This window comes from Pseudophryne corroboree, chromosome 2 (genome assembly GCF_028390025.1).
Source record: "Pseudophryne corroboree isolate aPseCor3 chromosome 2, aPseCor3.hap2, whole genome shotgun sequence".
NCBI lineage: Eukaryota > Metazoa > Chordata > Amphibia > Anura > Myobatrachidae > Pseudophryne > Pseudophryne corroboree.
Window position 1 is genome coordinate 367980782 of NC_086445.1, and position 26545 is coordinate 368007326.

General features: G+C 44.0%; 2 pseudogenes; one reads left to right on the top strand and one right to left on the bottom strand.

Moving 5' to 3' along the window:
* Window positions 1-16622: 16622 nt before the first annotated feature.
* LOC135052586 (5S ribosomal RNA) lies at window positions 16623-16741 on the bottom strand (annotated as a pseudogene).
* A 2254-nt stretch (window positions 16742-18995) lies between these two features.
* LOC135052587 (5S ribosomal RNA) lies at window positions 18996-19114 on the top strand (annotated as a pseudogene).
* Window positions 19115-26545: the final 7431 nt, after the last annotated feature.

The following is a 26545-nucleotide window of genomic DNA, read 5'->3' on the forward strand; positions in this document are numbered from 1 at the left end:
TCAAATCATTGTACACAGCTGCTGGGGCGGCCCAGAGACCCAATATTGCATGTGCATAGATCACAAAAGCCATTGGCTAAATGGTCAGGTAACCTAATTGAGGAGTTAGATTCGTTGTCTAGGGGGGGTGTTGTTTTACTCCTACAGCACATACAGGACTCTGCAAACTTTATGGTGGAAGCCATAAAATAGATAGGCTTGCTTAATGCACGCACCACTGCAATGGCAGTGTCAGCACGCAGTGGCTTGTGGCTATGCCAGTGGACTGCTAACGTGGACTCCAGGAAAGGCGTGGAATGCCTACCATTCACAGGAGAGGCCTTGTTTGGAGATGAACTAGACAATTTGATCTCTACGGTTACTGCGGGTAAGTCTACGTATCTTCGTTCCGCAGCCCCCCAGCCAAGAAGGCTTATTCAGCTTCTAAGTTACAGTCCTTTCAGACGGCCAAGTTTAAGGGCAAATCCAGAGTTGCTTCTATGGCCTCCAGCGGCACAAGAGGTAAACCACGCAAACCAGTAGCTGCAGGTGCTCAGGAACAGAGCTCACGCTCTGCTTCCTCAAAACCTTCAGCATGATGGTGGACCACGATGCCTGGAAGGCTGTCAGGTGGGAGCCCGACTACAATTCTTCAGTCACATCTGGTCAAGTTCGTGCCCGGATCCCTGGGTCATAGATCTTATTTCCCAGGGCTACAGACTGGAGTTCCAAGAGCTCCCACCTCACAGATTCTTCAAATCAGGCTTACCAGTTTCACAAGAGGCAAGTATAACTTTACAGCATGCCATTCAAAAACTGGTACAGACTCAAGTCATTGTTCCAGTTCCACCTCATCTGCAAAACAAGGGGTACTATTCCAACTTGTTTGTAGTACCAAAGTCGGATGGTTCGGTAAGACCGATTCTGTACCTCAAGTCATTAAACCCGTACTTACGAGTGTTCAAATTCAAGATGGAGTCTCTGAGAGCGGTAATCTCAGGTCTGCAGGAGGGGGAATTCCTATATTCTCTGGATATAAAGGCTGCGTACCTTCACATCCCAATCTGGCCACCTCATCAGACTTATCTATGATTTGCACTGCAGGACTGTCACTACCAGTTCCAGGCCCTGTCATTTGGTCTCTCCACGGCACCAAGGGTGTTCACCAAAGAGATGGCAGAGATGATGTTTCTGATCTGCAAACAGGGAGTGAATATAATTCCGTACCTGAACGATGTCCTGATAAAGGCTCCATCCAGGGAAAGGTTGCTGGACAGCATTGGTCTCTTAACCAAACTTCTCCAGGATCATGGGTGGATTCTGAACCTTCCAAAATCTCACCTAGAGCAAACACGGAGGATTCCTGGGAATGATTCTGGACATGGAGTCGCAGAAAGTGTTCCTTCCGTTGGAAAAGGCATTGGTAATCCAGTCGATGGTTTGGGATGTACTGAAGCCAACCCAGATATCGGTGCATTTTTGCATTTGCCTTCTCTGGAAAATGGTGGCCTCTTACGAGGCACTTCAATATGGAAGGTTTCACGCAAGACCCGTCCAGCTCGATCCGTTGGACAAATGGTCCGGATCGCATCACATGCACCAGAGGATCCGTTTGTCGCCAAAAACCAGGATCTCCCTTCTGTGGTGGCTACAGACCTCACCTCATCGAGGGTCGGAGGTTCGGAATTCAGAACTGGACTCTGTTAACCACAGATGCAAGCCTCAGAGGTTGGGGAGCAGTTTCAAGGAAGATGGTCAAGTCAAGAAGTCATCCTTCCAATCAACATTCTGGAACTCAGGGCCACATACAATGCCCTTCTGCAGGCCTCATATCTTCTTCAAGATCGGGCCATTCAGGTCCAGTCGGACAATATGACAGCAGTGACGTACATAAACCGACAGGGCGGAACGAAAAGCAGAGCAGCAATGTCAGAGGTGTCAAGAATTCTCCTCTGGGCAGAAAAACATGCTGTGGTGTTGTCAGCACCCTTCATGCTGGTAGTAGACAGCTGGGAAGCAGACTTCCTCAGCAGACACGACCTGCACCCAGGGGAGTGGGACCTTCACCCGGAAGTGTTCAGGTGCTTAACACGTTGATGGGGATGTCCACAGATTGATATGATGGCCTCTTGTCTCAACAAGAAGCTCAAGCGGTATTGTTCCAGGTCAAGAGACCCACAGGCAGTGGTGGTAGATGCCCTGACGACTCCATGGGTCTATTAGATGGTGTACATGTTTCCTCTACTTCCTCTGATCCCAAGGATTCTAAAAAGAATAAAAAGGGAAAAGGTTCAAGCAATACTCTTTGCTCCGGACTGGCCAAGAAGGGCCTGGTATGCGGACCTTCTGGAGATGCTCCTCGAAGATCCGTGGCCTCTACCTCTTCCCGAGGATCTTCTGCAACAGGGCCCATTCGACTATCAGGACTTACCGAGGCTATGGTTGACGGCATTGAAGTTGAACGGCTGTTTCTAGCCAGAAGAGGTATCCCTGACAAGGTTATCCCGACTATGATCCAAGCCAGGAAGGCTTGGATCATAGTCGTATTTGGAAGAAATACGTCTCTTGGTTTGAGAGCAGAAATTATTCTGCGGTGGAATTTCATCTGGGACGTTTCCTGCTTTTTTCTGCAGGCAGGTGTGGATATGGGCTTATGTCTGGGCTCCATAAAAGTCCAGATTTCGGCCTTGTCTACTTTCTTTAAAAAACAACTGGCTTCACTCCCTGAGGTCCAGACATTCTTGAAAGGTGTTCTGCACATCCAACCTCCCTTTGTGCCTCCCACGGCCCCTTGGGATCTCAATGTGGTGCTGCAGTTCCTCCAATCAGACTGGTTTGAACCGTTACAGGAGGTGGATGTAGAATATCTTACGTGGAAGACCGTCACAGTGTTGGCCTTGGCTTCAGCAAGACGTGTGTCAGAGCTGGGGGCATTGTCTCACAAAATCCCCTGTTTAATTTTCCATGAGGATCAGAACTCGTCAGCAATTTCTTCCTAAAGTGGTGTCTGTGTTTCACATCAACCAACCTATTGTGGGGTCGGTTGTCACTGGTACCTCTGCTACTTCAAAATCTTTGGATGTTGTGAGGGCTTTGAAGATGTATGTAAAGTGAACAGCTCGTCACAGAAGATCGGACTCGCTGTTTTGTTCTTTATGATCCCAATAAAATTGGGTGTCCTGCTTCAAAGCAATCCATTGCACGCTGGATCAGGCTTACTATCCAGCATGCTTATTCCATGGCAGGTTTGCCAGTTCCAAAATCAGTACAGGCCCACTCTACTAGGTCGGTGGGTTCTTCCTGGGCGGCTGCCCAGGGTGTCTCGGCTTTACAGCTGTGCCGAGCAGCTACTTGATCTGGTTCGAACACATATGCTAAATTCTACAAGTTCGATACTTTGGCCTCTGAGGACCTTCAGTTTGGTTAATCAGTTCTGCAGGAACCTCAGCACTCTCCCACCCTGTTTGGGAGCTTTGGCACATCCCCATTTTACTAAATGGAACCCCAGTATCCTCTAGGATGTAAGAGAAAAAAGGTAATTACCTACCGGTAAATCTTTTTCTCATAGTCTGTAGAGGATACTGGACGCCTGCCCGGTGCTTCGGTCTTCCTGCACTGTTACTTTGTTAAGTAATGTTGGTTCATCTGTTGCTGTTCCTGTTTAATGTTGGGTTAGCATAGCTTTCCTCTGGTTTGTGTGTGCTGGTTCGGACTCTCACCACTATCCTTTATATCCTTCTGTCAAAGTATGTCCGTCTCCTCGGGCACAGTTTCCTAGACTGAGTCTGGTAGGCCGGCTTCCTGCACATACAGCAATCTCAGACTCTATTATATCTCACCGTAATGTGAAAAAAAACTGTCAGGCTAAAGGCAACTTGAGGATAGGCAATTGGTTTGACTGCTGTGAGGTTCATTTTCTGTTGGTGTGAAGAACAGACATTAAGTACGTGGTGTCAACAACAGCTCGATTTAATTGACAAGACATTCAATTTATTGCAGCAGTTACCTCAGGGATGTTTGTGCTACAGTTATGATGAACCTGTAGTAAAAGTAAATCACCAAAAATTAACTCATCATTGAAGTTAACAAAATCCTGTTAAGAATTAAAAATAAAGTGATTCTTCCACACCAATATGTCTTTAGGGGTATATGTCAGAAAACTGGTGACAATGCTTTGCATGAGCTAGTTTTGTTTGGATGTTGGCAAATAACAGCAATATCGACATTAGTTTATTTACTATTTATTTGTTAACAGTTTCTTATATAGCTGAGCAAATCCTGTTGCGCTTTACAATTGTAAACAGTGAAAAGGAAGGCCCTGCTCACAAGTTTATAATCTATAGGGAAATAGGCACTGATACAAGGAGTGGTCCAGCCAGATTGCAATGGTTCTTGGTGGGCTGTATGATATAGGCACACAGCAATATTGGCCAGGGGTCAGGAGGATGTTAAAGTGAAGAAAGATAACAAAATGTGAGGATCTGTGTGAACTGTAACTTCAATGATGAGTTCATATTTGGTGATTTACTTTTACTACAGGTTCGTCATAACTGTAGCACAAACATCCCTGAGGTAAATGCTGGAATAAGTTGAATGACTTGTCAATTAAATTGAGCTGTTGTTGACACTATGTACTTTAATGTCTGTTCTTCACACCAACAGAAAATGAACCTCACAGCAGTCAAACCAATTGCCTATCCTCAAGTTGCCTTCAGCCTGACATTACAGGTGAGATATAATGGAGTCTGAGATTGCTGTATGTGCGGGATCACGGACGATCTCAGACTTTTTATTTTAAAAAGTCCTAGTTCTGCAAGCAGCCCACACGTCTGGCAATCTCGGACTCCATTACATCCTGCCCCGTATTTCTAGAAAAACTGTATTTCAGTATTTAAGCCACATTTTAGCCATTCTCATCTGAAGATAAGGTCTCTACTAGCTCATCAACTTCCTTATTCAGGATATCAAGTCAGTGTTATACAGAGGAGTAAAAAAAAAACGTTTTTACTCTAGAGATGTGCACCGGAAATTTTTCGGGTTTTGTGTTTTGGTTTTGGGTTCGGTTCCGCGGCCGTGTTTTGGGTTCGAACGCGTTTTGGCAAAACCTCACCGAATTTTTTTTGTCGGATTCGGGTGTGTTTTGGATTCGGGTGTTTTTTTCAAAAAACCCTAAAAAACAGCTTAAATCATTGAATTTGGGGGTCATTTTGATCCCATAGTATTATTAACCTCAATAACCATAATTTACACTCATTTTCAGTCTATTCTGAACACCTCACACCTCACAATATTATTTTTAGTCCTAAAATTTGCACCGAGGTCGCTGGATGACTAAGCTCAGCGACCCAAGTGGCCGACACAAACACCTGGCCCATCTAGGAGTGGCACTGCAGTGTCACGCATGATGGCCCTTCCAAAAAACACTCCCCAAACAGCACATGACGCAAAGAAAAAAAGAGGCGCAATGAGGTAGCTGTGTGACTAAGCTCAGCGACCCAAGTGGCCGACACAAACACCTGGCCCATCTAGGAGTGGCACTGCAGTGTCACGCAGGATGGCCCTTCCAAAAAACACTCCCCAAACAGCACATGACGCAAAGAAAAAAAGAGGCGCAATGAGGTAGCTGTGTGACTAAGCTCAGTGACCCAAGTGGCCAACACAAACACCTGGCCCATCTAGGAGTGGCACTGCAGTGTCACGCAGGATGGCCTTTCCAAAAAACACTCCACAAACAGCACATGACGCAAAGAAAAAAGAGGCGCAATGAGGTAGCTGTGTGACTAAGCTCAGCGACCCAAGTGGCCGACACAAACACCTGGCCCATCTAGGAGTGGCACTGCAGTGTCAGACAGGATGGCACTTCAAAAAATAGTCCCCAAACAGCACATGATGCAAAGAAAAATGAAAGAAAAAAGAGGTGCAAGATGGAGTTGTCCTTGGGCCCTCCCACCCACCCTTATGTTGTATAAACAGGACATGCACACTTTAACCAACCCATTATTTCAGTGACAGGGTCTGCCACACGACTGTGACTGAAATGACGGGTTGGTTTGGACCCCCACCAAAAAAGAAGCAATTAATCTCTCCTTGCACAAACTGGCTCTACAGAGGCAAGATGTCCACCTCATCATCATCCTCCGATTCATCACCGTGTACATCCCCCTCCTCACAGATTATCAATTCGTCCCCACTGGAATCCACCATCACAGCTCCCTGTGTACTTTCTGGAGGCAATTGCTGCTGGTGAATGTCTCCACGGAGGAATTGATTATAATTCATTTTAATGAACATCATCTTCTCCACATTTTCTGGAAGTAACCTCGTACGCCGATTGCTGACAAGGTGAGCGGTGGCACTAAACACTCTTTCGGAGTACACACTTGTGGGAGGGCAACTTAGGTAGAATAAAGCCAGTTTGTGCAAGGGCCTCCAAATTGCCTCTTTTTCCTGCCAGTATACGTACGGACTGTCTGACGTGCCTACTTGGATGCGGTCACTCATATAATCCTCCACCATTCTTTCAATGGTGAGAGAATCATATGCAGTGACAGTAGACGACATGTCAGTAATCGTTGGCAGGTCCTTCAGACCGGACCAGATGTCAGCATCAGCAGTCGCTCCAGACTGCCCTGCATCACCGCCAGCGGGTGGGCTCGGAATTCTGAGCCTTTTCCTCGCACCCCCAGTTGCGGGAGAATGTGAAGGAGGAGATGTTGACAGGTCGCGTTCCGCTTGACTTGACAATTTTCTCACCAGCAGTTCTTTGAACCCCTGCAGACTTGTGTCTGCCGGAAAGAGAGATCCAACGTAGGTTTTAAATCTAGGATCGAGCACGGTGGCCAAAATGTAGTGCTCTGATTTCAACAGATTGACCACCCGTGAATCCTGGTTAAGCGAATGAAGGGCTCCATCCACAAGTCCCACATGCCTAGCGGAATCGCTCTGTTTTAGCTCCTCCTTCAATGCCTTCAGCTTCTTCTGCAAAAGCCTGATGAGGGGAATGACCTGACTCAGGCTGGCAGTGTCTGAACTGACTTCACGTATGGCAAGTTCAAAAGGTTGCAGAACCTTGCACAGCGTTGAAATCATTCTCCACTGCGCTTGAGACAGGTGCATTCCACCTCCTATATCGTGGTCAGATGTATAGGCTTGAATGGCCTTTTGCTGCTCCTCCATCCTCTGAAGCATATAGAGGGTTGAATTCCACCTCGTTACCACTTCTTGCTTCAGATGATGGCAGGGCAGGTTCAGGCATTTTTGGTGTTGCTCCAGTCTTCTGTACGTGGTGCCTGTACGCCGAAAGTGTCCCGCAATTCTTCTGGCCACCGACAGCATCTCTTGCACGCCCCTGTCGTTTTTTAAATAATTCTGCACCACCAAATTCAAGGTATGTGCAAAACATGGGACGTGCTGGAATTTGCCCAGATATAATGCATGCACAATATTGCTGGCGTTGTCCGATGCCACAAATCCACAGGAGAGTCCAATTGGGGTAAGCCATTCTGCGATGATCTTCCTCAGTTGCCGTAAGAGGTTTTCAGCTGTGTGCGTATTCTGGAAAGCGGTGATACAAAGCGTAGCCTGCCTAGGAAAGAGTTGGCGTTTGCGAGATGCTGCTACTGGTGCCGCCGCTGCTGTTCTTGCGGCGGGAGTCAATACATCTACCCAGTGGGCTGTCACAGTCATATAGTCCTGAGTCTGCCCTGCTCCACTTGTCCACATGTCCGTGGTTAAGTGGACATTGGGTACAACTGCATTTTTTAGGACACTGGTGAGTCTTTTTCTGAGGTCTGTGTACATTTTCGGTATCGCCTGCCTAGAGAAATGGAACCTAGATGGTATTTGGTACCGGGGACACAGTACCTCAATCAAGTCTATAGTTGGCTCTGAAGTAACGATGGATACCGGAACCACGTTTCTCACCACCCAGGATGCCAAGGCCTCAGTTATCCGCTTTGCAGCAGGATGACTGCTATGATATTTCATCTTCCTCGCAAAGGACTGTTGGACAGTCAATTGCTTGGTGGAAGTAGTAAAAGTGGTCTTACGACTTCCCCTCTGGGATGACCATCGACTCCCAGCAGCAACAACAGCAGCGCCAGCAGCAGTAGGCGTTACACTCAAGGATGCATCGGAGGAATCCCAGGCAGGAGAGGACTCGTCAGAATTGCCAGTGACATGGCCTGCAGGACTATTGGCATTCCTGGGGAAGGAGGAAATTGACACTGAGGGAGTTGGTGGGGTGGTTTGCGTGAGCTTGGTTACAAGAGGAAGGGATTTACTGGTCAGTGGACTGCTTCCGCTGTCGCCCAAAGTTTTTGAACTTGTCACTGACTTATGATGAATGCGCTGCAGGTGACGTATAATGGAGGATGTTCCGAGGTGGTTAACGTCCTTACCCCTACTTATTACAGCTTGACAAAGGCAACACACGGCTTGACACCTGTTGTCCGCATTTCTGTTGAAATACTTCCACACCGAAGAGCTGATTTTTTTGGTATTTTCACCAGGCATGTCAATGGCCATATTCCTCCCACGGACAACAGGTGTCTCCCCGGGTGCCTGACTTAAACAAACCACCTCACCATCAGAATCCTCCTTGTCAATTTCCTCCCCAGCGCCAGCAACACCCATATCCTCCTCATCCTGGTGTACTTCAACACTGACATCTTCAATCTGACTATCAGGAACTGGACTGCGGGTGCTCCTTCCAGCACTTGCAGGGGGTGTGCAAATGGTGGAAGGCGCATGCTCTTCACGTCCAGTGTTGGGAAGGTCAGGCATCGCAACCGACACAATTGGACTCTCCTTGTGGATTTGTGATTTCGAAGAACGCACAGTTCTTTGCTGTGCTTTTGCCAGCTTAAGTCTTTTCATTTTTCTAGCGAGAGGCTGAGTGCTTCCATCCTCATGTGAAGCTGAACCACTAGCCATGAACATAGGCCAGGGCCTCAGCCGTTCCTTGCCACTCCGTGTGGTAAATGGCATATTGGCAAGTTTACGCTTCTCCTCCGACGATTTTAATTTAGATTTTTGAGTCCTTTTTTTACTGATCTTTTGTGTTTTGGATTTTACATGCTCTGTACTATGACATTGGGCATCGGCCTTGGCAGACGACGTTGATGGAATTTCATCGTCTCGGCCATGACTAGTGGCAGCAGCTTCAGCACGAGGTGGAAGTGGATCTTGATCTTTCCCTATTTTTGGAACCTCGACATTTTTGTTCTCCATATTTTAATAGGCACAACTAAAAGGCACCTCAGGTAAACAATGGAGATGGATGGATACTAGTATACTTATGGATGACGAGTGACTGACGACACAGAGGTAGCTACAGCCGTGGCCTACCGTACTGCGTCTGCTAGTATAGATAATATAATAAATATATTACTACTGTAGGTATATAATATAATGACGGACCTTGTGGACACTGTCAGCAGACTCCTAAACTACTAGTATGAAGAGGATAGAAAAAAAAACCCCACCACAGGTAGGTAGGTATACAATTATGGACGAGCACTGACGACACAGAGATAGCCACAGTCGTGGCCTACCGTACTGCGTCTGCTAGTATAGATAATATACTAAATATATTACTACTGTAGGTATATAATATAATGACGGACCTGGTGGACACTGTCAGCAGACTCCTAAACTACTAGTATGAAGAAGATAGAAAAAAAAACCCCACCACAGGTAGGTAGGTATACAATTATGGACGAGCACTGACGACACAGAGATAGCCACAGCCGTGGACTACCGTACTGCGTCTGCTAGTATAGATAATATAATAAATATATTACTACTGTAGGTATATAATATAATGACGGACCTGGTGGACACTGTTAGCAGACTCCAAAACTACTAGTATGAAGAAGATAGAAAAAAAAACCCACCACAGGTAGGTAGGTATACAATTATGGACGAGCACTGACGACACAGAGATAGCCACAGCCGTGGACTACCGTACTGCGTCTGCTAGTATAGATAATATAATAAATATATTACTACTGTAGGTATATAATATAATGACGGACCTGGTGGACACTGTTAGCAGACTCCAAAACTACTAGTATGAAGAAGATAGAAAAAAAAACCCAGCACAGGTAGGTAGGTATACAATTATGGACGAGCACTGACGACACAGAGATAGCCACAGCCGTGGACTACCGTACTGCGTCTGCTAGTATAGATAATATAATAAATATATTACTACTGTAGGTATATAATATAATGACGGACCTGGTGGACACTGTCAGCAGACTCCTAAACTACTAGTATGAAGAAGATAGAAAAAAAAACCCCACCACAGGTAGGTAGGTATACAATTATGGACGAGCACTGACGACACAGAGATAGCCACAGCCGTGGACTACCGTACTGCGTCTGCTAGTATAGATAATATAATAAATATATTACTACTGTAGGTATATAATATAATGACGGACCTGGTGGACACTGTCAGCAGACTCCTAAACTACTAGTATGAAGAAGATAGAAAAAAAAAACCCACCACAGGTAGGTAGGTATACAATTATGGACGAGCACTGACGACACAGAGGTAGGTACATCCGTGGCCTACCGTACTGCGTCTGCTAGTATAGATAATATACTAAATATATTACTACTGTAGGTATATAATATAATGACGGACCTGGTGGACACTGTCAGCAGACTCCTAAACTACTAGTATGAAGAAGATAGAAAAAAAAACCCCACCACAGGTAGGTAGGTATACAATTATGGACGAGCACTGACGACACAGAGATAGCCACAGCCGTGGACTACCGTACTGCGTCTGCTAGTATAGATAATATAATAAATATATTACTACTGTAGGTATATAATATAATGACAGACCTGGTGGACACTGTCAGCAGACTCCTAAACTACTAGTATGAAGAAGATAGAAAAAAAAAACCACCACAGGTAGGTATACAATTATGGACGAGCACTGACGACACAGAGGTAGGTACAGCCGTGGCCTACCGTACTGCGTCTGCTAGTATAGATAATATACTAAATATATTACTACTGTAGGTATATAATATAATGACGGACCTGGTGGACACTGTCAGCAGACTCCTAAACTACTAGTATGAAGAAGATAGAAAAAAAAACCCCACCACAGGTAGGTAGGTATACAATTATGGACGAGCACTGACGACACAGAGATAGCCACAGCCATGGACTACCGTACTGCGTCTGCTAGTATAGATAATATAATAAATATATTACTACTGTAGGTATATAATATAATGACGGACCTGGTGGACACTGTTAGCAGACTCCAAAACTACTAGTATGAAGAAGATAGAAAAAAAAAACCACCACAGGTAGGTAGGTATACAATTATGGACGAGCACTGACGACACAGAGATAGCCACAGCCGTGGACTACCGTACTGCGTCTGCTAGTATAGATAATATAATAAATATATTACTACTGTAGGTATATAATATAATGACGGACCTGGTGGACACTGTTAGCAGACTCCAAAACTACTAGTATGAAGAAGATAGAAAAAAAAACCCAGCACAGGTAGGTAGGTATACAATTATGGACGAGCACTGACGACACAGAGATAGCCACAGCCGTGGACTACCATACTGCGTCTGCTAGTATAGATAATATAATAAATATATTACTACTGTAGGTATATAATATAATGACGGACCTGGTGGACACTGTCAGCAGACTCCTAAACTACTAGTATGAAGAAGATAGAAAAAAAAACCCCACCACAGGTAGGTAGGTATACAATTATGGACGAGCACTGACGACACAGAGATAGCCACAGCCGTGGACTACCGTACTGCGTCTGCTAGTATAGATAATATAATAAATATATTACTACTGTAGGTATATAATATAATGACGGACCTGGTGGACACTGTCAGCAGACTCCTAAACTACTAGTATGAAGAAGATAGAAAAAAAAACCCACCACAGGTAGGTAGGTATACAATTATGGACGAGCACTGACGACACAGAGGTAGGTACATCCGTGGCCTACCGTACTGCGTCTGCTAGTATAGATAATATACTAAATATATTACTACTGTAGGTATATAATATAATGACGGACCTGGTGGACACTGTCAGCAGACTCCTAAACTACTAGTATGAAGAAGATAGAAAAAAAAACCCCACCACAGGTAGGTAGGTATACAATTATGGACGAGCACTGACGACACAGAGATAGCCACAGCCGTGGACTACCGTACTGCGTCTGCTAGTATAGATAATATAATAAATATATTACTACTGTAGGTATATAATATAATGACAGACCTGGTGGACACTGTCAGCAGACTCCTAAACTACTAGTATGAAGAAGATAGAAAAAAAAAACTACCACAGGTAGGTATACAATTATGGACGAGCACTGACGACACAGAGGTAGGTACAGCCGTGGCCTACCGTACTGCGTCTGCTAGTATAGATAATATACTAAATATATTACTACTGTAGGTATATAATATAATGACGGACCTGGTGGACACTGTCAGCAGACTCCTAAACTACTAGTATGAAGAAGATAGAAAAAAAAACCCCACCACAGGTAGGTAGGTATACAATTATGGACGAGCACTGACGACACAGAGATAGCCACAGCCGTGGACAACCGTACTGCGTCTGCTAATATAGAGATGATAAAGATGATAGAGATGAAAAAAAATATATAACACTACTGTAGGTAAATATTTATATAATATAATGAAAGACGGACCTGCTGGATACTGTCAGCAGAATGCGTTTATAGAATAAAAAAAAAAAAAACACCACAGGAGTGTTTAACTTTTTCAGGCAGACAATATACTGGTGGTCACTGGCAGCAAAAGTGTGCACTGTACTCCTGCTATAACTGCTCCCCAGTCTCCCCCACAATTAAGCTGTGTTAGCAGTGAGCACTCAGCACAGTCAGATATACATAGATGATATATCATGCAGCACACTGAGGCTGAGCACAGATATGGTATGTATCGTTTTTTTCAGGCAGAGAACGGATTATAATAAAACTGGTGGTCAGTGTCACTATCAGCAAAACTCTGCACTGTACTGAGTACTCCTAACAACTGCTCCCCAAAATTAGTAGTAAATCAAATGTCACTCATCTCTCTAAACGGAGAGGACGCCAACCACGTCCTCTCCCTATCAATCTCAATGCACGTGTGAAAATGGCGGCGACGCGCGGCTCCTTATATAGAATCCGAGTCTCGCGAGAATCCGACAGCGGGATGATGACGTTCGGGCGCGCTCGGGTTAACCGAGCAAGGCGGGAGGATCCGAGTCTGCTCGGACCCGTGCAAAAAAGGCTGAAGTTCGGGGGGGTTCGGATTCCGAGGAACCGAACCCGCTCATCTCTATTTTACTCCCATCCTGATTTCTTTTAATTTTGCTAATTTGTCACACTCATTTGGTTCAGATCAAACAAAACTGGATAGAAGACAAAGACAACCGGAATTGATTATTTCATTAATTTAAGGCATGGGTGGGGAACCTTTTTTCTACCAAGGGCCATTTGGATATTTATAAAATCCTTCGGGGGCTATATAAAAATTATCAACTTAAAAATTACCCTGTCCCCAGTAGTTCTGCCAAAAAATGGGTTTGGCCATTTAAAATGGGACGTGATACACATATGCCCCCAATAGTGCAGTTACAGATACACATGTCAGTGCAGTGCCAGATACACAATGCCGCCACAGTGCCAGATACACAATTGCCCCCACAGTGCCAGATACACAATTGCTCCCACAGTGCCAGATATACAAATGCCGCCACAGTGCCAGATCCACAATTGCCAACACAATTCAGGATACACAAATTTCCCCACAGTGCCAGATCCACAAATGCCCCCACAGTGCCAGATCCACAAATGCCCCCACAGTGCCATATCCACAAATGCCCCCCAGAGTGCCAGATCCACAAATGCCCCCACAGTGTCAGATCCACAAATGCCCCCACAGTGCCAGGTATACAAATGCCCCACAGTTCCAGGTATACAAATGCCCCTACAGTGCCAGATCCATAAATGCCCCCACAGTGTCAGATACACAAATTCCCCCACAGTGCCCCCCCACCCCACTGTGCTGCTCACCGCTGCTGCTCCGTCTGGCAGCGTGTCTCAGCTGTCAGGGGGTCAGGGCAGGGAGGAGAGCATGGCTATGTCGGGTGGCAGAGGCATGTAGGACCTCAAACCAGCCACCGGTTCGTGAGCCAATTAGAGCTCGAGGACCGGCAGCGGTGGCTCCTGATTGGCTGCCGGTCCGCGAGCTCTGAGTGGCTCACGAACCGGCGGCTGGTTTGAGATCTTTAAACCTGTCACCGGACATGTAGCTGCGCTCTCCTCCCTGCCCTGACAGTTGAGACACGCGGCATGTCTCACTGACACAAGCGGGTGGGCCAGAACAAATGGCTTTGCGGGCCTTATACGGCCCGTGGGCTAGAGGTTCCCCACCCCTGATTTAAGGAAACAAGCTAACTCCTAGTTGAAAAAATTGGATAATGAACTGCCTGTTTAAGGTCCTGACACAGCAACTAAATTAGATTTAAGTTTAGGACATTCCAAAACCTTAATTTTTATTTGGTTTGAGCAATTTAGAGGTGGACTTGATCTCGTGCTTCGGATCATTTTCTTGCTGCATTACCTAATTGCATAGGAGCTTCAGATCATGGACTGATGGACAAATATTCTCCCTTAAAATTTTCTGGTAGAGAGCAGAATTCATGATTCCATCAATTACGACAAGTTGTCCAGGTCCTGAAGCAGCAAAGCATCCCCACACCATCACACTAAAACAGGCATGTTCAAACTGCGGCCCCCCCAGCTGTTGAGAAACTACACTTCCCAGCATGCCCTGACACAGCTTTAGCTTTTTCTGACAGCAAAACTGTGTCAGGGCATGCTGGGATATGTAGTTTCACAACAGCTGGAGGGCTGCAGTTTGGACATGCCTGCACTAAAACATCCATGTTTAACTGTTGGTGTGATGTTCTTATTGTGGAATGCTATGTTAGCATTATGGCCCAAGTAACAGGACACATGTCTTCCAAAAAGTTCTATTTTTGACTCATCAGTCCCTGAACATTAGTCTGAAAGGCTTGGGAGTTGTAAAAGCATTTTTATTTTTTATTTTTGGCAAATATGTGACAAGCCTTTATGTTCCTGTTGGTAAGCAGTGGATTTTTGCCTTGTACCTCTCCCATGTATACCATTTTCCTCAATCTCTTATGGTGGAAACATGAACGCTGACATTACCTGAGGCATATTTGCCTACCTGACCCTCTCCATGAGGGAGAAAATGCTCTGTTCCTGGACTTTCCTGGTAATGTATGATTGCCATCACCTGTGGTGAAACACGTTTCTTATCAATTAACTAGCTCACCACAGGTGATGGCAATCATACATTACCAGGAAAGTCCAGGAACAGAGTATTTTCTCCCTCATGGAGAGGGTCAGGTAGGCAAGTATGCCCTGAGGCAGAGGTCTCCTCACAGAATCGCAAGTGAAATAATTAGCTCCACCTGTGGACCTTTTAAAATGTGTCAGTGAGTAATTAATACACCTGTGCACCTGCTGGGTTACCTGCAAAACATGCACTGTGTGTGCCCCCGAGGACCGAGTTTGAGAACCTCTGCCCTGAGGTGAGTGAGGCCTGCAGTTCCTTAAATGTTTCTCTTGGTTCTTTTGTGACTTCCTGAATAAGTCATTGATGCACTCTTGGAGGATTTTGTTAGGGCGGCCACACTTGGGAAAATTCAACACTGTTCTGAGTTTTCTCCTGTTGTGGATAATAGCTCTCATTGTGGATCAAGGGAGTCCCAAATCATTAGAAAAGACTTTGTAACCCTTTCCAGACTGGTATATTTCAAAAACTTTCTTTCTGATCGCTTCTGGAATTTCTGTTTCTTGTAGTATACTGTGCTGCTTGTTAAGAACTTGTAGGCAACGTCACATTGCTGGAAAGATTCTATTTACATGATGTTTACATTCTATAGAGCTGGAACTAATTCATGTATTAGGGTTATACCGCACTGGAGAGTAATAAGTGTATATAGTATAGATAGTATCTTAACCAAGATGTAATAAATGAAAAAAGAAAACCAATGTTTTCTAATAATCTTAAGATTGGTGGTGCACCCTGAGTCAGCAACAAAGCATACCACAAATAAGGAGAGAAAGGAAGACTCTTTTGTGGGCGCACTCTTTTGTATGTATATATAGCCGTCTCAAAGAAACGAGAAAGTTTAAAAGATATAGTTTTTATTTGTAACAACAATAAAATAGTAGTAGGGTACTTTGTCAATCGAAAGAAAGAAAAAATGGGGGGAAGGGTAGGGGAACATAGAACAGATGTTAGCAGTAAAAATACTGAATGATGGTTCTAGGCTGCCTGGGTTTAGAAATGCCGATTATTATCAAATATAGGCTTGAGAATGCTATATATTCAAACATAAGCCTGAGAAGCACGCTATATGTCCTACATCGGTATGCATGTCAATTGCTGCCTAGTTGAGGTAGATAATGTATCTCTTGTGAGAGAGACTTAAGAAAGGAATAGATGACAATAAAGAAGGCTGAATGAGCAAGATGAATCTGCTGTCAGTGTTAGACGCTGAGCATATCCGTCCAAATGCTTCTACTGAACTGAGTATTCCTCAAGAGTCACCCACTTGAGTACTAACCCAGCCCAACACTGCTTAGCTTCCAAGATCGGAAGGATTCGGGCGTTGCCAGTGTGGTATGAACGTAGAAGGAATATTCAATATCTAATGCTCTGGAATCACTGATGAGAGTTCACGAATGGGGAAGGGAAAGGTAGATGTAGATTGAAGAGGAAAAATAGGGGATCTGCTGCCAATGTTAGACAGGGATAAATACCCCTGAATCAGTGGTGAGAGTCCTGAAAAATAGGGAAAGTCAGGGAAAATAGAAAAGTAGGGCACGGTACAATGAAATATTCCAAAACAGTGACTGTAATTGGATATACCTTTAAATTATGGATGCATAAGGTATTTATAATGGTAATAATCCTAGATGTCAAAGGAGGCTAATTGTACATGAAACAAAGATGTAATTTTAGATCATTAGACACATCCTGGTAAATTGATATCGTGTGTCTCCCAATAGGATATCCTATATCGAGAGATGTAACAAGGTAGCTGATTAATGGCAACAAAATAAAGTGGGTTGCTGTTCTTGTTACAATAATGTCAAAACAGAAAACATGATTAAAATATCTGGAACAGACAATGCTACTATAATCAGTCTCTCCTAATGGATATTGGGAAACAGGGAGAGGGGGGAAGAGAAGAAAAGAAAAGAGATTCAGCGATATAAGAATGAATATGTCAGATTTTATAACTGACCAGGGCTCTGATACTCTGTTCGCTACACAATGTTATATATCATAAAATAATAAACCGTTTATATATCAAAAGCCTAAAATTAACAAGTCTATTTTAGAATCAAAAAGGACTGTTATGATAAACTTAATGTAAATCAATATTATGAGGCAATATATATAATGGACATAGAAGTTAATGCCAGTGAGAAATATAATATAATTGCACGGATATTACCCGGGATGAAGAAAATATTCAATCACTGGTAGCAGGCAGAGTAAAGTGTAAACTGTGGAGTCCAGCGCGTGCTGAAATTGTGCACCACGATGTGTCCACAGGGCCGGGCAGTCTCCCGTGATGTGTCCACGGAGTAACGCAGTCTATCGGATACGTGTAGGAGATAAAGTCTCTGTATTTGGGATGGAGCGCTTGGTAGCAGGTATCACGTCTCGGCGGTGTGCGGCGGTCCGTGGATCTGGCGGCTGGATGAACGGAGCTGTGCAGAATTCAGACAATCGGGAATCGGCTATACCCCAGGCAGTGGAGTACGGAAGACGCGTTTCGCCCGTTCTCCGGGCTTGGTCACTTCCAGCCGCCAGATCCACGGACCGCCGCACACCGCCGAGACGTGATACCTGCTACCAAGCGCTCCATCCCAAATACAGAGACTTTATCTCCTACACGTATCCGATAGACTGCGTTACTCCGTGGACACATCACGGGAGACTGCCCGGCCCTGTGGACACATCGTGGTGCACAATTTCAGCACGCGCTGGACTCCACAGTTTACACTTTACTCTGCCTGCTACCAGTGATTGAATATTTTCTTCATCCCGGGTAATATCCGTGCAATTATATTATATTTCTCACTGGCATTAACTTCTATGTCCATTATATATATTGCCTCATAATATTGATTTACATTAAGTTTATCATAACAGTCCTTTTTGATTCTAAAATAGACTTGTTAATTTTAGGCTTTTGATATATAAACGGTTTATTATTTTATGATATATAACATTGTGTAGCGAACAGAGTATCAGAGCCCTGGTCAGTTATAAAATCTGACATATTCATTCTTATATCGCTGAATCTCTTTTCTTTTCTTCTCTTCCCCCCTCTCCCTGTTTCCCAATATCCATTAGGAGAGACTCATTATAGTAGCATTGTCTGTTCCAGATATTTTAATCATGTTTTCTGTTTTGACATTATTGTAACAAGAACAGCAACCCACTTTATTTTGTTGCCATTAATCAGCTACCTTGTTACATCTCTCGATATAGGATATCCTATTGGGAGACACACGATATCAATTTACCAGGATGTGTCTAATGATCTAAAATTACATCTTTGTTTCATGTACAATTAGCCTCCTTTGACATCTAGGATTATTACCATTATAAATACCTTATGCATCCATAATTTAAAGGTATATCCAATTACAGTCACTGTTTTGGAATATTTCATTGTACCGTGCCCTACTTTTCTATTTTCCCTGACTTTCCCTATTTTTCAGGACTCTCACCACTGATTCAGGGGTATTTATCCCTGTCTAACATTGGCAGCAGATCCCCTATTTTTCCTCTTCAATCTACATCTACCTTTCCCTTCCCCATTCGTGAACTCTCATCAGTGATTCCAGAGCATTAGATATTGAATATTCCTTCTACGTTCATACCACACTGGCAACGCCCGAATCCTTCCGATCTTGGAAGCTAAGCAGTGTTGGGCTGGGTTAGTACTCAAGTGGGTGACTCTTGAGGAATACTCAGTTCAGTAGAAGCATTTGGACGGATATGCTCAGCGTCTAACACTGACAGCAGATTCATCTTGCTCATTCAGCCTTCTTTATTGTCATCTATTCCTTTCTTAAGTCTCTCTCACAAGAGATACATTATCTACCTCAACTAGGCAGCAATTGACATGCATACCGATGTAGGACATATAGCGTGCTTCTCAGGCTTATGTTTGAATATATAGCATTCTCAAGCCTATATTTGATAATAATCGGCATTTCTAAACCCAGGCAGCCTAGAACCATCATTCAGTATTTTTACTGCTAACATCTGTTCTATGTTCCCCTACCCTTCCCCCCATTTTTTCTTTCTTTCGATTGACAAAGTACCCTACTACTATTTTATTGTTGTTACAAATAAAAACTATATCTTTTAAACTTTCTCGTTTCTTTGAGACGGCTATATATACATACAAAAGAGTGCGCCCACAAAAGAGTCTTCCTTTCTCTCCTTATTTAGAGCTGGAACTAATCAAGAATGATTGTGTTTAGTCTAATTGAAACCAATTATCAATTAAATTTGGTTCATTGGTTGAATGAGTAACAGAGGGGACAATTATTCACACACGGCTAGTTGGTGTTGGATAACTTTTTTCTGTCAATAAATGAAATGATCATTTAAAATTTGAATTTTTTTAATCAGGTTGTCTTTGTCTTATATGCAATTTTGCTTGTAGATCTGAACCAATTAAGGCCCTCATTCCGAGTTGTTCGTTCATTGCCAATTTTCGCTATATTGCGATTAGTCGCTTACTGCGCATGCGCAAGGTTCGCAGAGCGCATGCGGTTAGTTATTTTACACAAAAGTTAGGTATTTTACTCACGGCATAACGAGGATTTTTCATCGTTCTGGTGAGCGTAGTGTGATTTACAGGAAGTGGGTGTTACTGGGTGGAAACTGGACGTTTTATGGGAGTGTGCGAAAAAACGCTGGCGTTTCTGGGAAAAACGCGGGAGTGTCTGAAGAAACGGGGGAGTGTCTGGGTGAACGCTGGGTGTGTTTGTGACATCAAACCAGGAACGAAACTGACTGAACTGATCGCAATGGCTGAGTAAGTCTCGAGATACTCAGAAACTGCTAAGAAATTTCTATTTGCAATTCTGCTAATTTTTCGTTCGCAATTCTGCTATGCTAAGATACACTCCCAGAGGGCGGCGGCTTAGCGTGTGCAATGCTGCTAAAAGCAGCTAGCGAGCGAACAACTCGGAATGAGGGCCTAAGTGTGACAAACAAACAAAAATAGAAGAAATCAGGAAAGTGGCAAAAACTTTTCATGCCACAGTCTTCTGAGCTCCATCAAGAAAGTTTAACTTTTGAAATAAGCAACCTGATATATGTATACACAGTTTTTTTTTTTTTTTTTAAGTTTATGAGCTTCATAATACACACTTTTATTGTTCTGTGGTCCCAGGCTTCTTGTTTTCTTCTGTTGCTTTGGTTCTCATTTACTGTTGATGCCCCAACTTCAGTTAGGAGAGAACTTTACACCCCACACTAGTTCTCTCCTCTCCTTTGGTGTCACCTTTCCTTTGGCACTACATTTCATTTTTACCAGCCTGGTTTCTACTGTATAGTCCCTCTCTGACTTTTAATTCCGCTATGCAACCTTGTCTTAACTTTTATGTGATGCTCCCATGTTTTCAAAGTTCAAATGCAATAAATATGACCAAGATTGATATATTGGACTTTTACATAACTTTAAAACTTAAGCAATTATTAGGGCTTAATTTACCTTTCAATTGACATAGCTCTGAAAATTAAATGAGGTATTATGTGCTTGATTCATGTTTGTAAGCAAAGCAAAAGAGCAAGCAATTGGACAAAACCATGTTACAATGCAGGTGGGGCACATGTAATGTGCAGAAAGATTTAGATTTGGATGGGGTGTGTTCAAACTGACATCTAAATTGCAGTGTTTACCCCATTGGGGGTTGGTGCAGTGTCCGGGAAGGACTTACAATAGTACTACTGCAAAAGGTTTGAGCAAGCATGGAAAAAAAGTAAGAATGCTTTCAAAAACAGAAATGTTAATTGTTAATTTTTATCAAATAAATATATATATATATATATATATATACATACACAGTATATATATATATATATATATATATATATAGTAAATGCACACACACATAAAGAGATCTATACAATTCTGACAGAACACACAATCCGGAGACATGCGGAAACACGGGTTCTGAGACACGCTGATAGAGTATTGCTGTGAGACCCGGATGTTAATTGTTAATTTTTATCAAATATATATATATATATAAATATATATATATATATATATATATATAATATATATAGTGAGTGCACACACACATAAAGAGATCTATACAATGCTGACAGAACACACAATCCGGAGACATGCGGAAACACGGGTTCTGAGACACGCTGATAGAGACATGCTGTGAGACCCAGACCGTAAGTGACGGGGCCGGTTGCTGGGTGCCGGGAGCGCGAGCAGGAAGCGCTCGTTCACCTGCATAGAGAGCCAGTCGAAAGGGCTCAGGGGCTGAAACCGGGCTGTGCCGGAGGTGCTGGGAGCGGGGATCTTATGTGTGCGTGCAGGTATGTGAGAGGGGGACCTAGTGGAGCAGGCAGCAGGAGAGAGGGCTGCTGCTCCGTGTGTGTGTGTGAGAGCCGGGGACCAAATAGGCTTCAGATGGAAGTGTGATACATATTGAGAGAGCAGCTACTGCTGTTTTATGTGTGTGTGCGGGCTTGATTGTAAAAAAAAAGAGGTCAGAGCCACTGGAGTGTGAGTGAGTGTGCTGGGAGTCACTGAGCATGCGTGAGTGCAGGGCTGCTGCAGGGAAGGTGGACAGCGAAGCCGAAGAAGAACATCGCTGAGGGCAGGCCAGACACGCAAGTATTACATATCTTAAACTTAATTTTTTTCCCTTGATTGTATTATCAATTACTGTCTGTTGTTTAATTTTGTTTCTCTTCACAGCTAGGCTATAGTACCTTATATATTGTCCTTACATATAGATTGTCCCCCTCTTCGATTTATTGTCCCTTCTATATTGTCCTTATATATAGATTGACCCCCTCTTTTTGACTTTTTGATTTTCTAAAGGTAACAGGGAGTTAACACTAATTAAAAATGGGTGGGGCCGAGATTGATAATCTCACTCAGTGCGTATCGTGCAAGATGTATGCTCACCTGGCACAACAGTCCAAGTGTGGGTACATCTGTGCAAGATGCCGCCCTGGAAGACCTGGTAACTGATCTAGAGCAGACTGTTACGCGACTGAGGAGTATTCACAATCTCGAGCAAAGTTTAGCTAGAACGGTGGAGGAGTTGCAGGGGGATCACTGGTAGATGAGAATGATCAGGTAGACCGCTGGGTCACGGTTAGAAGGAAGAAGAGGAGGGGGACCCTACATTTAAAGGTCTGAAACATAAGCCTCCGCTAATAAGTGTCAGCAGGGGTCGCAACTTGAAGGACTATCTCCTCAGACCATATCTGCGTCCTGAGCCAGTAGAGAGAAGGAACTGGTTGTCCTGCACTAAAGGATGCTTCAAGTGCCTTGGCTGTACCATATGCAGAGCTATGATTATCGGAAAAAAATTTGCCATCCACACAGTGGACGTAAAATTTACTTGAAACAAAGGCTCACGTGTCAGTTTGATCATGTGGTTTACTTCCTTAGTTCTCCCTGCGGCTTATTATATGTGAGGAAAACTATACGCACTTTTAGAGAAAGGATGACCCAGCATCAATATACCATCCAATTAGCATTAGAAACTGGTGTTTCTGACAAGTCTGTAGCTGTACATTTTATGAAGAAACATCATCAGCTATCTCAAATGCGCTACATGATTATAGATCGGAGACCTCCATTGACGAGAGGTGGTGATCAGGACCTCTTGTTGTTAAAGAGAGAAGCAAGATGGATCCATGTATTAGATACAGTAGCCCCAAGGGGTTTGAATGAGATGAACCCCTTGAATATGATTTTGTAAAAAAAAAAATCTTCAAAAATTTTATTTTGTGTGTTGTGAGTAAGATCACTCATACCAAATCTATGAATCTCTAAGTCCTATGGCTCTATAGGGTGTGTAATATGTTTTGTGAGTTGTGTCTTTTGTGTGTTTTTTATATTGGGTTTTTACACTTAATATTTATACCTGTGTAATACTACTGTGCCCTAAACATTGTGCCCACTCAATATTGCTACAGGGTTTTGGGTTCTATTTAAATTTAGTGAAGCGCTGTGTTACTTCCGAGGGGCTGGTTGGCAAACGCTGTAAGCGTCGGGCGGAAGTGATATGTAGTAACCCGCTGTATAGTCCTGGATGGCGGCCACGTTAAGCAGCTGGCGGAAGTAGTGAGCGGCAGCTGATGTTGATGCGCTGCCTGTTACTGGTGCTCTTGCAACTGTGAATTACTGATGGCTGAGCGCTGTGGAACCTCGAGTTGAATACATTTGTTTCTCGGGGGTGAATTGTTATATGGGTGATCCATTGCGCTCTAATTCTGGTACCTGTGCCTGAAACGCAAACATTTTATTTTGTAAGATTATTCTGTAGGTCCTTTATTATTGCTCCTTATATTTAAAACACTATTTATATAAGCAGTGTTGAACAGACTATCTGGTGTTATTCATGCCCTAAGTGGCCTGTAATGTGTATAAGGCCTACGTGCGGCCTAGTTCCTATGGGTGTGACACATGGGCGGGTGCTGGGAGTGCTCTACAGGTACATATAGGCCCATTTGGGCCAGAGGTGAGATATGCTTTTTTCCACTTGGACATCTGTGTCTTGAAAAAGGGCCATGCTGGGCCCGGAACGTCGACATGTGTGCATTTAAATATGATGTAAGGTATTAAAAAACATTTTGAATCTAAAGAAAGAAGACTGGTGAGTGCTCTCTCTATATTTGGACATATATATATATATATATATATATATATATATATATATATAGTGAGTGCACACACACATAAAGAGATCTATACAATGCTGACACAACACACAATCCAGAGACATGCGGAGACATGGGATCTGAGACACGCTGATTGAGACACGCTGTGAGACCCAGAACCGGAAGTGATGGGGGACGGTTGTTGAGTGCCAGGAGCGCAAGCAGGAAGCGCTAATTCACCTACATAGAGAGCCAGTCGCAAGGGCTCAGGGGCTGAAACCGGGCTGTGCCAGAGGTGCTAGGAGCGAGGATCTTGTGCGTGCGGGTGTGTGAGAGGGGGACCTAGCGGAGCAGGCAGCAGGAGAGGGGGCTGCTGCTCCATGTGTGTGTGTGTGAGACACGGGGACCAAACAGGCTGCAGGTGTAAGTATGTATCATATTGAGAGAGCAGCTACTGCTGTTTTATGTGTGTGTGTGAGGGCTTGATAGAGCCACTGGAGTGTGAGTGAGTGTGCTGGGGAGTCACTGAGCGTGCGTAAGTGCAGGGCTGCTGCAGGGAAGGTGGACAGCGTAGCCGAAGAAGAACATCGCTGAGGGCAGGTCAGACGTGGGCCGGACACGCAAGTATGACATATCTTAAACTTTATTATTTTTTTCTCCTTGATTGTATTATCAATTACTGTCTGATGTTTAATTTCTGATCTAGAGCGGACCGTTACGCGACTGAGGAGTATTCACAATCTCGAGCAAAGTTTAGATAGAACAGGGGAGGAGTTGCAGGGGGGATCACTGGTAGACGAGGATGATCAGGTAGACAGCTGGGTCATGGTTAGAAGGAAGAAGAAGAGGGGGAGGGGGAGACAGGACATCCCATCTCCGATCAGCCAAACCCCAACAAATTTGCTGGACGAAGATTCTGAGAATGGCAGTGAGCAGATGACGGAACCAGAGGAGATTGTTCTGTCTAGCAACCAGAGGAGCGGTTCCCCCGGGACAGATGGAAAAAAGTTAGTGAGGTACCTTTTCAGATTGTGGTGGTAGGGTATTCTGTTATCAGGAGGATAGATAGGGCAATCTGCTACCGGGACCATGATCGCTGTACAGTCTGTTGTCTTCCAGGTGCTCGGGTATGGCACATCGCGGACCAGGTAGATAGATTGTTGGGAAGGGCTGGTAAAGACGCGGCGGTCTTGGTGCATGTTGGCACCAATGACAAAGTTAGTGGTAGGTGGGATGTCCTTAAGAAAGACTGTAGGGAATTAGGCAATAAATTTAAGGCAAGAACATCAAGGGTAATATTCTCTGAAATATTACCTGTGCCGCGAGCTAGCCCAGGGATGCAGAGGGAGATTAGGGAGGTAAATGTGTGGCTTAGAGACTGATGTAGGAAGGAGAGGTTTATGTTCTTGAAACACTGGGCGGACTTCTCAGTCAGGCGCCATCTTTTTTGTCGCGATGGATTGCACCTAAATGAGGAGGGGGCTGCGGTGCTGGGGGGCAGGATGGTTAGCAGGTTGGAGGAGCTTTTAAACTAGGAGCCTGGGGGGAGGGTTTAGCTAGAAGCTACGGGTCAAGCAGTGAGAACAGTAAGAATGGGGGTAGTGAACAATTTGGGGGTGGAGAAGGGGGGAGCGAAAGATCAGCCAGCAAGGGCAAGGGTATTTGCATGGATATTGGCACCAGAAATATGGACACATTGCCCAAGATAATCCCTATGTATTACCTAATGACGAATTTGGCTCAACAATACGGTATATAGAAAATGATGTCCATCGCATAAGGGAAGATACTAATATCAGGGGGGGGGGGGTTAGAAAGTCTTAATGGGTCAAATAGAGATAGTGGTGCGAACGGCTGTATTAAGTATGATGGGGTGGAAAGGGAGGGAGAAGGAGAATAACAGTCGGTAAGCGTAATTCTAAAAAGGCACTTGTAAATATAGATAAGATACCATTAAAACATATGGGCAATGGAGAGGCTAAGCTAAAATGTATGCTTGCGAACGCAAGAAGCCTATCAGGTAAAATAGGGGAATTGGAATGGTTTGTATTAAAGTATGATATTATAGGTTTTACGGAAACATTGTGGGACGACTCTCACGCCTGGGTTGCAAATTTGGAGGGATATTCTCTTTTCAGGCGGGATAGTGCTACCAAAAGAGGAGGAGGGGTATGTCTCTTTGTTAAACCATCTCTAAAACCAAACTTAATAGATGGTATTTACGAGGGGACTGGAGATAACGTGGAGTCGCTATGAGTTGAGATCACAAGTGGGGGCACAAAAGCAAAGAAATTAGTCATTGGCACATGCTAGAAGCAACCAGATATTAGCGTACATGACGAGGAACAACGCTTGCAGCAAATTGAAAAAGCTGCTGGAATGGGGGACATCCTAGTGTTGGGGGACTTTAACTATCCTGATATAAGAAATTACAATAATGTATACATACATGTGCACACAGGGAAAGCTAAATAATCATAATTATCTAATTTATTTAGACAATAAAAAATAGAATGACAATGCACAATTTAATAATAATA